The sequence below is a fragment of the Triturus cristatus genome, chromosome 5_1 (assembly GCF_964204655.1).
Source record: "Triturus cristatus chromosome 5_1, aTriCri1.1, whole genome shotgun sequence".
In the NCBI taxonomy this organism is placed as follows: Eukaryota; Metazoa; Chordata; class Amphibia; order Caudata; family Salamandridae; genus Triturus; species Triturus cristatus.
Window position 1 is genome coordinate 5,208,094 of NC_140587.1, and position 16,662 is coordinate 5,224,755.

A 16,662-nucleotide genomic window follows, 5' to 3' on the forward strand; every position below is an offset into this window, starting at 1 on the left:
TCATAGGGGAGTGGAAGAGGGACACGCTTCGTATGGCTGGCGTGCACCCAATTTTTCCTGCCAGCTAGGCGTACTGCAGTTCTGGTTACGAGGAGGACCTGAAACGGGCCCATGAATCTTGGCTGAAGGTTCCGAGTACGTTCAAAGTTCCGAACTACAACCTGGTCGCCGGGTTTCAACGTGTGGCCTGGACTCTCCGGCAGTTTAGGCAAGGATTCGAATACCTGTTGATGAATAAGGCTCAGTTTAGCAGTCAGATCATGAAGGTAATCAATCAACATTGGGTATTCAATCTGTTTGAATTCCTTTGGCCTAGGGACTCCCCAAACATTAGCAGAGCGGCCGAACACAATCTCATATGGGCTAAGCCCTACTCGAGAGTGTACAGTCGCTCTGGTGGACAGTAAAGCTAAAGGCAGTGCGTCTGGCCAAGAGAGACCAGTGGACGCTTGAATTTTCGCAAGTTTCAGCTTCAGGGTGCCATTGTACCCTTCCACCAAACCTGCTGACTGTGGATGATTTGCACTGTGGAATTTCTGTACAATTCCTAGACCTGCACACACACTCTTCATAACTTTCCCTACAAACTCACTTCCATTGTCCGACCAAACAATCCGTGGCATACCATACCTAGGGAAGTATTCTTTGAGGAGGATTTTGGCAGTGGACATGGCAGTGTTATCCTTTAATGGGTATGCCTCAATCCATCTTGAAAAGGCGCATACTACCACTAGGACATACTTAAGATTGTTACACCTGTCCATGTGGATATAATCCAACTGAATCACTTCAAAGGGACAAGAAGGGGGAGCAAAATGACCAATTGGGGTTGGGGTTCCCTTGCCAGGATTATGCATCAGGCATACCATGCAATTTTTCACCACTCTTTCCGCACACTTAGTAATTCCATCATTCTTCCATACTGGAGCTAACATTTTACAGATCCCTTTCGAACTGATGTGCGCCGCTCCATGCGCCATCGTGACTACTGCAAGTACATACGCATCAGGTAACATCCAACGTTGCTGCTCCGACAGATCAACCCAACATCCACTTGAATCCATTGTACCCGTTTTCTCCTTCCATTCATTCTTCTCATTTTCAGTTGCTTCAGTCTGGATTGCTTTCACACTGTCAATCGTATTCTCACACATTCCTGATTCAGCAATCCATCTTGCAGACGTTGCAAGGTACATCCGGCTCGTCATGTTCTTGGCCGTTTCTTTAGCGACCTCATCAGCAAACGCATTCCCACGGCCAACATCATCCGTAATCTTTCGATGTGCACTGCACTTCACAATTGCAACTTCATTCGGTAGGGTCAGGGATTCCAATAGATCACTGACTAATTGTCCATGTTGGATCTTAGTTCCATGAGACGTGAGAAAACCTCTTTCTCTCCAGAGACGTCCAAAACTGTGTGCGACGCCGAAGGCGTACTGGCTATCAGTAAACACATTCACTCTCTTTCCCTCTGCTAAAACACACGCTCTTGTTAATGCAATTAATTCTGCAGCTTGGGCAGAGTTCTGACTCACTCTTGCAGTCTCAACAATCGTACTCAAAGTCGTAACTGCATACGCGGCCGTCACATCACCATTCTGTAATTTAAAGCAGGACCCATAGACATATAACGTGCCGTCTGGGTCTGATAACGGAGTATCTTTTAAATCAATTCTACCTTTTGTCTCTTCCTCAGTTCTGAAACAACAGTCATGGGGCTCTGAATCACTCGACTCTAGAGTAGTCGGCAACAGCGTTGCTGGATTCAGTATGTTGCATCGCTTGATCTGAATGTGACTTGCCAAAAGCGTCAGCTCATAGCCTGATAGTCTAGCACTGGTGAGGTGCTGAGTTTTCGTTCGGTTCATGAGTGTATCCACAGCATGTGGAACCATGACTACTAACATGTTGTTCATGACTAGTCCAGCAGACTGTCGAATAGACACTGCAGCTGCTGCTGTAGCTCTCAAACAACTTGGCAATGCTCTGGCTACCGGATCTAACGTGGATGAGAAATATCCACAAGGCCGCTGTTTGTCACCAAATTGTTGCGTTAATACACTTAATGCACAACCTTCTCTTTCATGGACATATAGTGTAAACGGCTTACTGTAGTCAGGAGTACCCAACACAGGAGCTGAACACAGCGCATCACGTAAGTCGGAGAAACTCTGTTGACATTCCTCAGACCATGGCAAAGGGCTCGGAACACCTTTTCCAGTCAGGGCTACCAATGGTTTCGCCATGAGAGAAAAATTTGGGATCCATTGCCTACAGTATGACGTAATACCCAAAAACGCACGCACTTCTCTCTGTGTGCTTGGTACAGTCATCTGCGAAATTGCTTTGATTCTCTCTGGGGTCAACCTTCTTCCCTCCTTTGACAAAAGATGACCTAAGTAGGTCACTTCTTGGCAACAATATTGCAGTTTAGAAGGTGACACCTTGTGATGTAAGTCTGACAAATGACGCAATAAAGAAATTGTAGCTGCTTTGCAAGTTTCCTTGTCATCATCGGCTAGTAAAAGATCGTCTACGTATTGGATCAGAGCAACACCATGAGGAAGTACAAGAGCGTCTAATTGACTTTTCAATGCTTGGCTGTAAATAGAAGGGCTCTCACAATAGCCTTGTGGAGCGCGCTTGAATCTGAAACTGCGACCTCCTAAGGAGAAACCAAAAATGTCTCTACTTTCTTCGGCTATGGGAATGCTGAAAAATGCATTTTTCAAGTCGATCACCGTAAACCATGAAGCTGAGGCAGGAATCAACGTCAGTAATGCAGTGATATCTGGTACCACAGGAAACTGTGGAATCACTATTTTGTTAACCTCTCTGAGGTCAATCACAAATCTGTAGATTGGAGGTTTGGAAGGGTCAGTACGTTTCAGAATCGGCAGAACAGGACTATTGCAGACGTTTCCTCTAGTTTCCTCAATCACATCTTTCTGTATTAAGTCTTTTACAATTAGCAAGAGTGCTCGTTCACCTTCATTCGAAATCCGATACTGTGGGATTCGTGGAAATTTAACATTCGCTTTCAGACTTACCACATAAGGGGGAATTTCCAAGAGGCCTACATCGTTAGGACCAGTTGCCCAAAGAGTATCAGGGAGAGAACGCAGCTCCGGTGGGAGCTTGTCCATCGACATATACATTGGAGAGATGACTCGTTTGCCTAATGTGAGCTGTACTCCCGAAGGAGAACAGTACAGTGTCGCGTGCAGGCGTTTCAACAGATCTAAACCAAGCAGATTCTCATTACAACTGGTTGTTAGGATGAGGGGTGCTTCTAGCTCGCATGGCCCAACAGAGATAGATAAAGGACTAGACACAGGATTGTGAACAGGGGCGCCTGAGAAACCTGCTGAAGTGTTCGTTAAGCCAGACAAAGGTGCGCCAGGGAGTTTCGCACGCATGATTGAACTTTTTGCCGCACCATTCTCCAACAGAAACGGTTCGACCACGCCTGATGTAACTACTGCGACATAAGGTCCACTCTGATCAACTGGAACTGATACTACTCCCTCTCTCTGCCTGCGGCTGTCCTATTGCTCGCTTCTTTGAATCTCTTCATTATGATCATAGTAATCTTCAACATGATACTGTGGAGATCTACCTGGTTGCGTAGGTTGTATATTTCGCTGGTCGAAATAATTCGATTGGCGATCAGCCTGTGGTGTCATCGTACCACGCCCTCTACCTCTAGGAGCTTGCATAAACCCAACATTACCTCTCTGAGCTGGGACACCACTAGTTTGTGGGTACAGTACTGGGCACTCATTCTTATAATGACCCTCCTTTTTACAATAAGCACACTGATTCCATGCTAACTGTTGTCGGGGAACACTATAATTAAATCTTTGGGCCGTCCCTTGCTGGAATTGTGGCTGCTGCTGAAACTGGGGTCGCTGCTGTGAATCTGACTGATTCGCACGAGGCGGATATGCCTGTTGCAAAAGAACTTTGGTCTTTAAATCTTTCGTTTTCTTTTCTGATTTTTCCTTCTCTTCTTTCTCTCTATTCTCGTAATACTGAGCAGTTGCAAGTATCTGTGCTGTCGTTGACACTGCCCATGCACTTTCAGAATCCTTTAACTTGTTACTAAGCTCAGGTAGTAAATTAAACACAAACTTGTCGACAAACAATCTCTGGCCTCCCTCAGTACTCATATCTTGCCCACTGTGGTCTACGAAGGTCTCTTCAAATCTAGTGAAGAAGTCAGAGACGCTTTCGTCCTTCTTTTGCTTGCATGCCGATAATTTATCCCAATTCACTCGTAACGCTGGCATCAGCGTTTTCATCAGAGTAATTATTCTGCCAGGTAAGGCAGCAATCAGAGGTTCTGGTTTAGCACCGCCAACTTGTTGCGCATCTGCCGCTATGATAGCTGGCCAATCACCTCCTAGGGCGACTTGGTGGTTCTCTTGCCGAATTTTGGCCCATATAGGCTGTGGCACTACATTGCCAAACAACATTTCAATGTCTGCCAAATTCATGACACACGCTTGGACTGTCTGCGTTAATTCTTTGTAATAACCAGCAGGATTTTTACGAGGGTCTGGTAATGCTTGTTTTACTGCTAATACTTCAGCCCGTTTCCAAGGGATGTGTATCCACACTCTCTGGAATTGCGCTGGGGCAGCTGCAATACCCAAGTTCCCATCAGCTGCAACTGCTTCGCGCCATATGGGCGGAACTTCCCTCATTGGATATTGACCTCGTCTTTTCCTAGTAGTGATCGGTGAACCATCAGGGTCTCTTGTCGCTCGAAGAGGGGACTCATCCCTATAAGCTAAAATCCGTTCTATCGCTCCCCTTACTTCTGGACCTATCACCATTCCTGCAGCAAATTTCTGTTGAATATCTATCAGGTCAGAGGGGACGGAGTCTAAATCATCATCTTCCCATTCTTCACGCACAAGAGAACACATCACGTCAAAAACATAACGTTGAGTTGGTTCATTCCACTGCATAAATGTATCTAACACTCTTCGTGCATCATACTTCGCAGCTTTCGACATCCACCTAAGAGCGGTCGAATCTAACGTGTCTCGTTCCTCGGGACCAGGAAGCTGGCTACGTCTCTGTACAGAGTCAGAAACGGGGGTCCCAATTAAAGACCTGTAGAGAGGAGTTAAGATATTAGTCACAGAGTCGGTTATCTTCCGACGAACGGAAAGCGGAGTCAGAATGTTTACAGGGTTCGGGAACAGAGCAGCTGGAGCAGATGAAATGGTAAGGGTGGGTGTAGCAGGTAAAACAGTTTGCGAAACGACAGGCAAAGGCGGAATAGGTGACCCAGGAAGAGAGGGTGCCGTAGGAACATTAACAACAGGAAGGATAGGAGCTGTAATCAAAGGAAGTGGAGCACCTATTCCAGGCTGACCAGCAGCTGGCTGCACAACAGGTAGTAACTGTGGTACTGTAATACCCTGTGCATACGGTGGAGGTGAATTCAACAGGTAAGACAACAGAGGATCCTTTTCATGATCCTCCATTGGCTTAGCAGGACATGATGCCAATACAGGGTAACACTTATCAATTGCCAAATTATATTTTCTATTCGCCATCTCCATTGCTTTCTCGGTCTCGTTGACATGCAACTGCCTAGCAGACTCCATTAAAGTCAACCCTTTCTCTTTCTGTTCTTTCTTCGTTTTCCTAATTTCTCTCTGTTTGGCTTCTTTGCGCCATACGCGAAAAGAATCAAACATTGCCGGCCGGGCTTTTTTCTTGAACAACTTCATTTCTAAATTATCTAGTATTTCACTTTCGAAACTACCATGCGGTGGCCAACTAAGGACACCATCTTTCCTGGTATAACGGACCCATATTTCATTATACGTAATAGGACCCACACCATGTTTACAATAGAGCTCATATGTAGGAGTTCCAATCGGAGGAACCGAACACGAATCCTCCAACCGGGAATCCCCGTTGCAACGTAATAAGGACAAGAAACAATTGTTACCTTTAGTCATGACTAACGAAGACAAATTCCAACCAAAACGCGCAGAGAACTTAGGCCTACCAAAATGAACCAATACCAAAATACAAAGATTATCTTAACAAGAGCAACCAATGATAATCTACAAATCCAAAACAAACGTATCCAAATAACCAAACTGAGCACGACCCACTTAATACTTAACTGAAATGTGGAAGACGTCACCAAGGAGAACCCGTCTACGTCTCGCCGTACTAAGGTCTGCACCTCGGGTCCAAGACAGGGCGACAGTCAAGGCAGCGGTCCTCTGTAGCCGTCTGGGAACGGGAACCCTCGTGGAAGAGATCGTCGGGCCACTTTTACGACATGCAGGGATCGATGAAGCGGGGTACCTCCCTCCGGAATCTTCACACGAAACTTCTCGAACTTTTCAGGCTTTGGACCGGTACCGGATGACGTCGCCCCATGTTGGGCGCCAATTTGAGGTTCTGGACTTTTAAGAGTCCAGAGGTGTCAGGGAAACAACACCCGAAGACCCCTGAGTTCCTCCTGTCTCGGTGCACAAATAAACAGAGACACGGGCTTCTCGAAGGCGGCGTCAAAGACCAAGGTTTATTACTGCAGGGACACAGAAATCATAGGAACCACACAGAGGCAGAATCTACGAGACTGTTCAAATTGCATTAAGTGGGTCGTTTCTTAAATACAAGAAAAATGTCTTGGGGCAACATTACATGAATATTTCTCATGCCCAACCCGGTATCCCAAAACAGACAATAAATAAATATCAAACAATGATTAGTTGTAGGTTTTCGGTATTCGATCAGGTCCTCTCGACAGTTTTCCATTCTTCGCCCGATCCTCCCCCTCATAAAAATCGTAACCTCCCCATTGTAAAAGCCCAGGAGGAGAGGAGCAGAGCCAGGTGCAAAGGATTGAAAAGTAGGATAAGAGGTGTTTATGGATCATAAACGGGCATGGCTACCGTCTTTGGCCTTACAGTCAGGACAACGGACACGAGAACCAGTATAGCAGGACTGGCCTCAGGCAAGGGAGGCAGCTTGATTCTGCCTAGTCATGCAGCGTCAGCCTTTCTCGGGCTCGAGCTTACGTGTCCTTAACAAGGTGACTCTGCCGGGGTCATCGTCCGTTCATTGACTATGTGAGGGCAAGAAAGAAGATGGATGCCGTAACTAAAATGGATGCCATGACTTTTACGACAGAATGCCCTATTTTCCAGTGAATTCATGCTAGTTGCGCAGCGAAAACACTGTCATGTATACAATGGATCATTTGCGGTTCATTGGTACCGAAATCGTGTCAGTACTACGATACCGAATTCACGGGTTCGGATCGCTACAGAACCTCAAGCCTGTAGCCTTCATCAGCCGAAGGCTACTACCCCGGGAACGACGGTGGAGCACCATTGAAAGAGAGGCTTTCGCAGTAGTCTGGGCACTAAAGAAACTACGGCCTTACTTGTTCGGAACCCACTTCCGAGTCCAAACAGATCACCGACCCTTACAGTGGCTGATGCAAATGAGAGGAGAAAACCCCAAACTGCTGCGATGGTCGATCTCCCACCAGGGGATGGACTTCACCGTAGAGCATCGCCCAGGTACTGACCACGCCAACGCTGACGGCCTGTCCCGATTCTTCCGCCTCAGCGAGGAGAACCCCCAAGAGGATGGGTAGTTCTCCCTGACTTTCAGCTGGGGGGAACGCGTGTGGGGCCCGGCCGCGTGGCGTGGGCCTCCTTGACCACTAGCCCCCAAATCCAACCCATACACCACCCCTGGTCCCTGGTTATAGCTGCCCGTCCTCCCCACCCCGGAGCCACCGAAGACTCCTGGCCACCATGTCCCGATGTCCCGATGGCCGGCCCGGGGCCCCAGCGAAACCTAGACCCTAAACGCGCCATGCCCGGCCAAGGGAGAGGGAACCCACCCAAGCAAGACAGGGAGGAGTAGTCTCTGTCACACCTCTGACCTCCTCTCAACAGAGGGTTTTGATCGCCCTCCGGACCCCCAGGGAGCTGGCTCCCCGCAAGCTGGGTGTCTGGAGTCCCTCCCAGGCCAACCTGAAAGGATCAAAGAGCCGAGCGGCAGGAAATCTCAACACCGCCCCCCGAAACCAAGACCCCTCTCTGTGTGGACGCCGGACTTCAAAGAGAATGAGGCGTATAACAGGGGGTGCTGAGGGGACTGGGGTAGAGAAGATCTGGAACTAAGCGAGCCCTGCGGACCTGGTCGCGGCTCGACGAAACTGCAAAGGAGGACGCTACACGATCCTTGGAAACCATCTGAGCCCTGCTGATGTCGTCACGGTTCCCGAGAACACTACGAACCCCGGGGCCTGCTGAGAGACTCGCGGCTCCCCCTGACCCTAAGACCCTCGGGGCCTGCTGAGAGACTCGCGGCTCCTCCTGACTCTAAGACCATCGGAGCCGGCTGAGAGACTCGCGGCTCCCCCCCACTCTAAGACCAGCTGAGCCTGCCGAGTGAATAGCGGCTCCCCGAAGATCTCCCGATTGACAGTTCCTTCCTCTCGGAGCCGTGCGGACGTGGTCGCGGCTCGAGAATACACTGGTCCGGCTGGACGCAAGACTGTACCGTGTCCCCCGGCTCAAGGATTGAGAGCTGTGCGAAGGATTCTCGGCATTGACTCTGAACCTAGAACTGTCCCGCTACCCCAACCCCCTTTGTCAAAGAATTACCAAGCTTGTTGTATTGACCAAAGACTACCTTGCGGATCATAAAGATCCAAAGAATCTTTGATAAAGATCTCCGTTTATTGAAACCTACTGTGTGGTGTCCCTTTGTCAAGTAGTGCCAGCTCAGCGAGTGCGATCCTAAAGTACGAGACCCCTTCCTGGAAGGGCCTCCCTGCCGGTGCTCGGCCTGGTTCTGGGAGAGGTGGGTCACGGGGTGGTCAGGAACGCGTTCTGTAACCCCCCCTGAGATCGCCCCTTCCAACAGGAGCAGAGAGGGCAGTGTGGGAACAGTGGGGACAGGGAGCAGAGAGGGCAGTGTGTGAACAGACAGGGCAGGGAGCAGAGAGGGCAGTGTGTGAACAGACAGGGAGCAGAGAGGGCAGTGTGTGAACAGAAGGGACAGGGAGAAAAGTGGGCAGTGTGTGAAGAGAGGGATCATGGAGCAGAAAGGTCAGTGTGTGAAGAGAGGGGACAGGGAGCAGAGAGGGCAGTGTGTGAATAGTCAGGGCAGGGAACAGAGAGGGCAGTGTGTGAAGAGACGGGACACAGAGTAGAGAGGGCAGAGTGTGAACAGAGGAGACAGGAAGCAGAGAGGGCAGTGTGTGAACAGACTGGGCTGGGAACGGAGAGGGCAGTGTGTGAACAGACAGGGCAGGGAGCAGTGAGGGCAGTGCGTGAACAGACAGGGCAGGAGCAGAGAGGGGAATGTGTGTGAACAGACAGGGCAGGGAGTAGAAAGGGCAGTGTGTGAACAGAAGGGACGTTCGGGATGTCCCTGTGTACGTTCAGGGGCGTAACAAAGGCCCCCGCAGCCCCCGCGGTGCGGGGTGGCCCCGAGCTCCAGGGGCCCCCTGCAGCACACAATACACTAATACTGTAAGTGTCCGTCTTTGGTAAAGTTTTAAAATTATGCTTTGCACTTTTCACTGCAGTGTTGTCTTCAGCCTCAGGGTGGGGCAGAGCTGCGCTGGTGTGACACAATTGTCACGCGCAGTGTAAACTACACGTGCAGCAGGGGGAGCCGATGGGTCCCTGTCAGACCAAAGCAAAATGGAATAGGCAGCTGCTGTCTTTTGCCGCCAGCGCCGGCCTGTACCGTCCACCTTCTCAGGGGAGTCGGTAAGAGAGAGTAAGGCGATGGATGCCATGACTGGCAGTAGTAGTCCATGTTGAGTCCTGCGAGACACGTTCTAGTGTCTCGACCGGCACTGCTTTAGTAGCCACTCCCCTATGGGAGTGGACACACACACACCCCACACCCATCCATCACCGGCGTCACGAGTGACGTGACCCGGCTAATAAAGGGGCCCGTGTGCACGTGCTCGTGGCCAGTTGAATGACTATAGATAGTGTGTCTGCGCCAGTTCTTCCCTAGCATGTGGGCCTAGGGCCCACAACACCACATTTGGCGACGAGGCGGGTCTGCCCCGCGTGTCCCCGAGCAGCAGCCTGGCTCTCCTCTGAGGGGGAGGGGAGCGGTCCCCGTTCAAGGCCCCCTAATGCCTGCGTGACCCGTTAGAGTGGTGACTGGACCGGACGACGGACACCCAGCCGGTGTAGTAGCACCCACACGCTGTGTCTCGGCCATCACAAGGACAGGGGGAGAGTGCGTACGTGGCGAGGGCACCCCCCAGTGAGAAGGCACGCGACGCACCGGAGGGCCTGCGGGGGCATCTGAAGAGCCCCGAGCCTGGACGAGGTGATCGGGAGCCCACCCCGCACCTAGCGTGTTGGCACACGTGTGCAGTGACCGCGTGGTGCCCCAACAGGTAAAAGCACCGAGCGGAGCCCACCCGCATAGGTCCCCATGGCCTGCCGGGCGGAAGGTGAGGTGTAGAGGGGCTGAAATGACGTGCGGCCAGCGGGAGCCCACCCCGCATATGAACAGCCTGGATGCCCGGGGAGGCATGAGGTGTGCCCGCGCGGGTACTGTGAAATTAGTCAAGAAGAACTAGAGAGCTTTATTGGTTGGTTGAATCTAGGAGATCCAAATCTAAAATTCACTTCGGAATTTAATAAGGAAAAGGTTAATTTTTTGGACATCTGTATCAAAGACAAAGAAGGCCAGCTTGAAGTGGAGTTATATAGCAAACCCACGGATAAAAACACCTTATTACACTACAGTAGTTTCCATCCTAAAGCACAAAGGGATAATATCCCTTTCGGGCAATTCTTGCGATTGCGCAGGAACTGTTCTTCAATACAGGATTTTAACAAACATTCAGATTTCCTTAAACAGAAACTGAAGGACCGAGGATACCCTAGAAAATTAATCAACCAATCCTACAAGAGAGCAAAGTATTATGATCGAGAATATATGCTTGATCAAAACAAGATCCAAAATGACAATCAGAAAAAAGATAAAATTGTATTTGTCAGTCAGTTCAGCGAGCAAAGTAATCAAAACAAGAACATTTTAAATAGGAACTGGAAGATTTTGAATGATGGGCAGACTTTAAAATTAGAGAAACCACTGTTTGCCTATAGAAGAAATAGAAACATCAAAAACAGCTTGGTAAAGACCTACAGGCAAGATAGGAAAGAAGAACAGAGCACGATATATGGAACTAGAGCAACAGGCAACAACAAATGTGGAACATGCTCTATCTGTGAACACTGCATAGTGGCGAAAGCCATTACTCACAATGGCCAAGAGATCAAATGCAACAGTTTGAACAATTGCCGTAGTAAAAATCTGATCTACTTGCTAATCTGCCCATGTGAACTAGGTTATGTAGGGGAAACCGGCAGAGAATTAAGATTCACAGTGCAGCAACACAAATCAGCTCTAAGAACAGGGAAGATCAATGCACCCCTAACGGAACATTTCCTAAAATTAGGCCATGACTGCGAAGACATCAGATGGTTCATATTGGAAAAGATATCAGGGAATAAGAGAGGAGGGGATATAGTAAAGAAAAGGAAGTTAAGGGAACAATGGTACATCTGTAAATTAAACACAGTACAAAAAGGGCTCAACTCACGGGAAGACTGGATGTCAATAATTGGCTGAGACCCAGCTGATACCTCGAATCATAGACCCTGAAAAAAATAGAAATCAAAGATCTAACAGTATTCCATAGACTTCGAGATAGCAAGATTAAACCCCCCCCCCCTTGTGGGTATTCCTTTCGTGATACACAGAACCCTTAATAAAAGATAGGGAGATTGATGTAATTATGGATGAACACCATATTAGATGCTAGGGAGGGACTAACACAGCGCGATAAAGATTTAGGTACTTTTACAATTTGCTCAAATTAAAAATATAAGTGAGCATGGTAAATAGGACAGAAATCACTATTCAAGGGGATATGGTCTTCACCTCATTTAGAATAGGAGATAACACACTGATAAAAAACCATACACATCGAGATTGTGTGTACACATGAACACTTTTACTTTAAATAAAGTTTTCACTCTGCTAAGACCGTTTAACAGAACAACAAACGTGAATAGATAAGGATTAGTCGGGACATCCAATCGGGAATAGAGATACAAATGATGGCAGGACCAGCGTGATGACGACTAACGCACACACTGAAATAAAGAGAAACTGATGTAGGGCAAATAATACACTAGATGATACCGTGACGGACGCAGAGAGACGCCGCCGGCTATCGGAGCCACAACTAAAGAAATGGGTAAGAATTTGTCGAGCTACACTCTAGATAATAGGAGAGTTAAAATAGGAAGGAGTAGAATGTTCTCCAAAATTGAAACAAAAGGGTGGCCATAGAGGTGAACGAGGGGAGATGACAGACGATAAAATGCATGAATAACTATTTGCATTATGGGACTCCGGGATCCTTCTTCTCCTTATGCACAGTAGAACAACAAACAAGATTGTATTTTCATATCCAAGGTGTAGTCTTGATCAAAAGACAACATGTTTTAGTAACAGAAAGGCCACCACGCGAGGGAGGTGAACAAATGGGAAAGGATATTTAGCGATAGTAACGGAGATATAGAAAAAGGAAAATATGAAGTCATGTATAGATTAGTTGGACATTAGAAAAAGTGATAGGCAGACTAGAATAATGACACAATTGAGCGAGAAGTAATACTCCATTTCGCTTTGTTTTTATCGATTTAAGGCCCCAAAAACAACAAGACGGGGAACACGGAGCATATCAGAATAAGCAGCCCAGGTCCGTAAGAAACACAGAGGAAAACAAATAACGGCCTTCCGCCCCTCAGTTTCACTAAACGTAAGGAAACAAGGGAAAACGAGGATATTCCACGGAAAGAACTGATAGGAATTCGGAATAAAAGAATCAGGTAGATACCATCCATAGAAAACATAATTACGCAATTAGAAATTTAATCAGTAGGGGGAGAATAACAATAATAATCTTTGGTCTCCACAGGAGTCATCACGGCTACCTGGGTTTACGTCTCCCAAAGTATTTAAGTGGCCAGCTACCAGAAATACATGGTGTGTTCTCCACAACAGAAAAACGGGAAGAGGCAAGGGGAAGGATGCTTTACCCTCCCTGTCCCTAGACTAAAATCATTTTTCGAACTTTGTCAAATCAGTTGGAAAATTCGGATGCATGATAGTGTGAATGTGAAGTTTGATTATTTGAATGTGTAACGCTGTGGGTGTGTACAACACCAGAATAAATGAGGTCATGTATTCCCCTTTTTTATTCTCAATATGACATGCAAGTACCTAATAAACTGTTTAAAGACAATAGACAAATAGATATGAATAATTGTTTAGATTAGCATGTTTGACCTTTTTAGTATTAAGTAATAGAAGATGGTTTACCAGAACCATGGTATACAAAACATCGTAACATTGTTGATGAAATACAACCTTGATCCAAATGTTAACTTAAATACATGTATATGTTTATGTTTATAGATTTGTCAAATACGGGAGTTGAAAAATAATGTCTGGTCTTGAAAAAGAAGGCACAATTTGATCAGTCCTTCGAAACGCGTCGACGCCCTCTAACGAAAATCCACAACCTATTCCATCTATTGATGGACAGTAGACCTTGATGTTTCACATTTAAACACCTTACAAGTTGGTCTAATTGTCAGTTGTGAATGTGGTAATCAATGACAGATATTTTTGTCTATTGGTTTTCTCCCTGTTAAGCAACGTGGTAGACAGTAATAGATAGGATTATGTTATATTGTGTGTTTTTTAATTTTGCAGTTTTTATATGTTTTAATTGTGACCAAATGCAGCAACAAAGGTCTTTTGAATTTTTAACTATTATTGATTGACAAAACACTATGTGTAAAGTTTCTATAATAAATTGAAGTGAAAATAATTTGTTTCGTGACGTGAGGAATTTGTATTCCAATACAGATAAATGCATGAGCGATTGAATAGTAGTAGTGAATGTATGCTAAATGATAGCTAAATTAGCACGGGATTCCCCCTTCTTTTTCTCCCAGAGGACATCTTCTGATTTTGTACTGTGAAATTAGCACCGGGGTGCTCCCCCCTGCGCAGCCCGTGAGTTCAGAGGGCCCATGGCGAGGGGCGGAGCAGGGGAAAGGCATGTGCGGCCGGCGGCGCCGTGATGTCACCTGTGGAAACCCCAACAACGCTGATAGCACGCGCGGTGCGACTCAACAGCCTCCATTGAGAAAAGACTCGCTGCTGCGAAGAAGACCCACGGAGGCCGGGAGCCAGCATGTTTCTTTGCGGTGAAGCAGGAAGCGTCTCCATCAAGTGGTGAGTCCCTGCTGTGCACGAGTGAATCCCCCGACTGCAAGAAGCGGACGCGGGATTACATCTCAAAGCGGCAATGCAGCTACCCTGGTGAATGCACCAGCACTGCCATCCAGTGGCCGATTAAAAGTACTGCACCCGCTAAATAAAACACATCGCTAACACTGACTGAATGAGCCCTGTGTTTTCCCCAACATGAAACCCTGCTTCTAACAACAGCCCTGTTTACAAGGACAGTACCCTCATCCACCACAGCTATAAAGAGACAGTGCCTCAGAAAGCCTGACTTCTAGCAGACACCTAAGGAAAGTGACTATGCACAGTGCCAAGCGCCACCAACGTTTGGCCATAGAAGCAAGTCTATGTCAAGGTCTAGCACTGCATGCATGCTGGCCAGAGAAAAAGGCCGCAAGGGGACGAGCGACATCCTTGGAAAGGAAGACAGCGCAGCACGTTCCCGATATGCAGCACCACCTACTGCCATGAGGAGACAGCGCGCCTGCACTGAAGAAAACCCTGCACCAGCGTCTCCAGCCCTTCCCTACTCTAGGCGTAAGCAAGCACAGGAAGGCCCCTAATGGTCGTCACCCCAAGTAAAAGACAAAGACGGGAGCAAAGCTCTTTAACCCCAGTGGCTGTCCAACGCCACCACAAGTAAGAGGGTGGAGAGACGTACCAGTACAGAGAGTGCTCACGGAGTTACTGCAGAACCATAGCATCGCAGTGGCCAAAATCAGCACCAAAGAGCCCTGGGGACACTATGCCATGTGCAAGAGGGGAAGCAGAGAAAGCCCGGTGTGTTGCGTCAAAGGAAGGCTCAAACAAGCCAAGGCAAAGGGAAATGCGCAGGAAGAGAGAATGCCTGATGCAGAGAGCGCGCAACCCACGGCGGCCCAACGCAATCACAAGTGAGAAGAGCGCCTCTGGCAGTGAACAAATACCACCGCAAGGAAGGAGAGCAGGCACGCACGGTGCCAGAAGAAGGCACCCTGGCAACGAAGGAGCATGCACAGCCTGAAGGGCGTGGCACGCGCCCAGAAGAAGACAGATGTGCGCGTCACAGGCACCCAGAAGCGCCTCAACAAAGGCAAATTCCCAGGAGGAAAAGAGACACCTCTGAAGAAAAGAAGCAGGGAGCCCCCATACATCTCCACAGCAGCAACGAAGCAAACAAAGGGCGCAGTCAGAATCTCGCCGAAGTGATGCACACAGAGAGCACCGAGAAGCACGAATACCCAGAAGAGGGTAGAAGAGTGCCAAGTCCGAGGTGCGAAACAAAGGCACCCAGAAGTGTGAGAGCATGGACAATCGCCCAGGAGAGCAAGACCTCCTCGAAGAGAAGGGGAAATGCCGAAGGCATCAAGAAAAGTCTCCATCGCCTCAACGAAGTCCAGAAGGGGCCAAACACAGAACAGTGTCCTTCCTCACATTGCCTCACACCGGAGTCGTCAGTGACCCATGACAAAGAGAGGAGAAGCACGAGGACTCGAAGCACCACAAGCCAAGAATACCTCCAAAGACACCAGGCAGCCACCCAGGCGGACCGACGGCCCTGGCGGCAGCACCAAGGGAGAACCACACATAAGCCGCCGCAAGCGCCACACGTAAGCCGCAGCAAGCGCAAACCGCGTTGCTCCCATCGCTTCACAGTGAGACCGTCCAGCCCAGAGTGTCGGCAGTCGGAGTTGAATGGCATCCCTGCTCCTGACCGCACATGCCCGAGGTGCGAGAGAAGGTTCAGAAGAGGCAGTCAAGTGGCTACGACGTTCATCCAGAAACTTCCTCTCCTAGTTAATCATCGCCACCTGTCGTCCTGGCCCAATGGCAGCTACGTTATCAATGCCATGGGCATGACACAGCACTCAGGAAGACATGAGGGAGTGTGACCGGAGGGTCCACACCGAGAATCGGAAAACCAATTGAGGTCAGAAGGGAAAGTCGTGATTGGCAGGGCTGGACGAGGAAGAAACCCAAGCTACAACAGGAGTGAGTCCTGATACAGCGACAACAAGGGAAGAGGGGGACAACCCGAAAAGGAACTGGCAACCGCACAGCGGGAGGCCGAGGGTAAGCCGCACAGCCTGCGCGAACCGAGTCTCATGTCCTATGTCTCACAACGGGTTCACAAATGCAAGTGCTTCCCAGAGAACGTGGAGGCACCTGGCCGCCCCTGCCTCAGGTGATCGACTTCAGACTGAAAGCCTGCAATCATCAAAGTAAGTCATCACCAGCCATCGTCCAGATTCACCACACGACTGGCCATGCCATCCCGCCAGTCTTCATTTAAGTGCGTCACACAAA

At 48.5% G+C, this 16,662-nt stretch overlaps 1 long non-coding RNA gene across 1 annotated transcript; it reads left to right on the forward strand.

Annotated features, from left to right (window-relative positions):
• The first annotated feature begins 12,229 nt into the window (after window positions 1–12,229).
• LOC146829921 (uncharacterized) lies at window positions 12,230–13,122 on the forward strand. The gene is made up of 3 exons (XR_014961118.1): window positions 12,230–12,310; window positions 12,764–12,947; window positions 13,037–13,122. It is a non-coding gene; the product is annotated as an uncharacterized LOC146829921 (long non-coding RNA).
• Window positions 13,123–16,662: the final 3,540 nt, after the last annotated feature.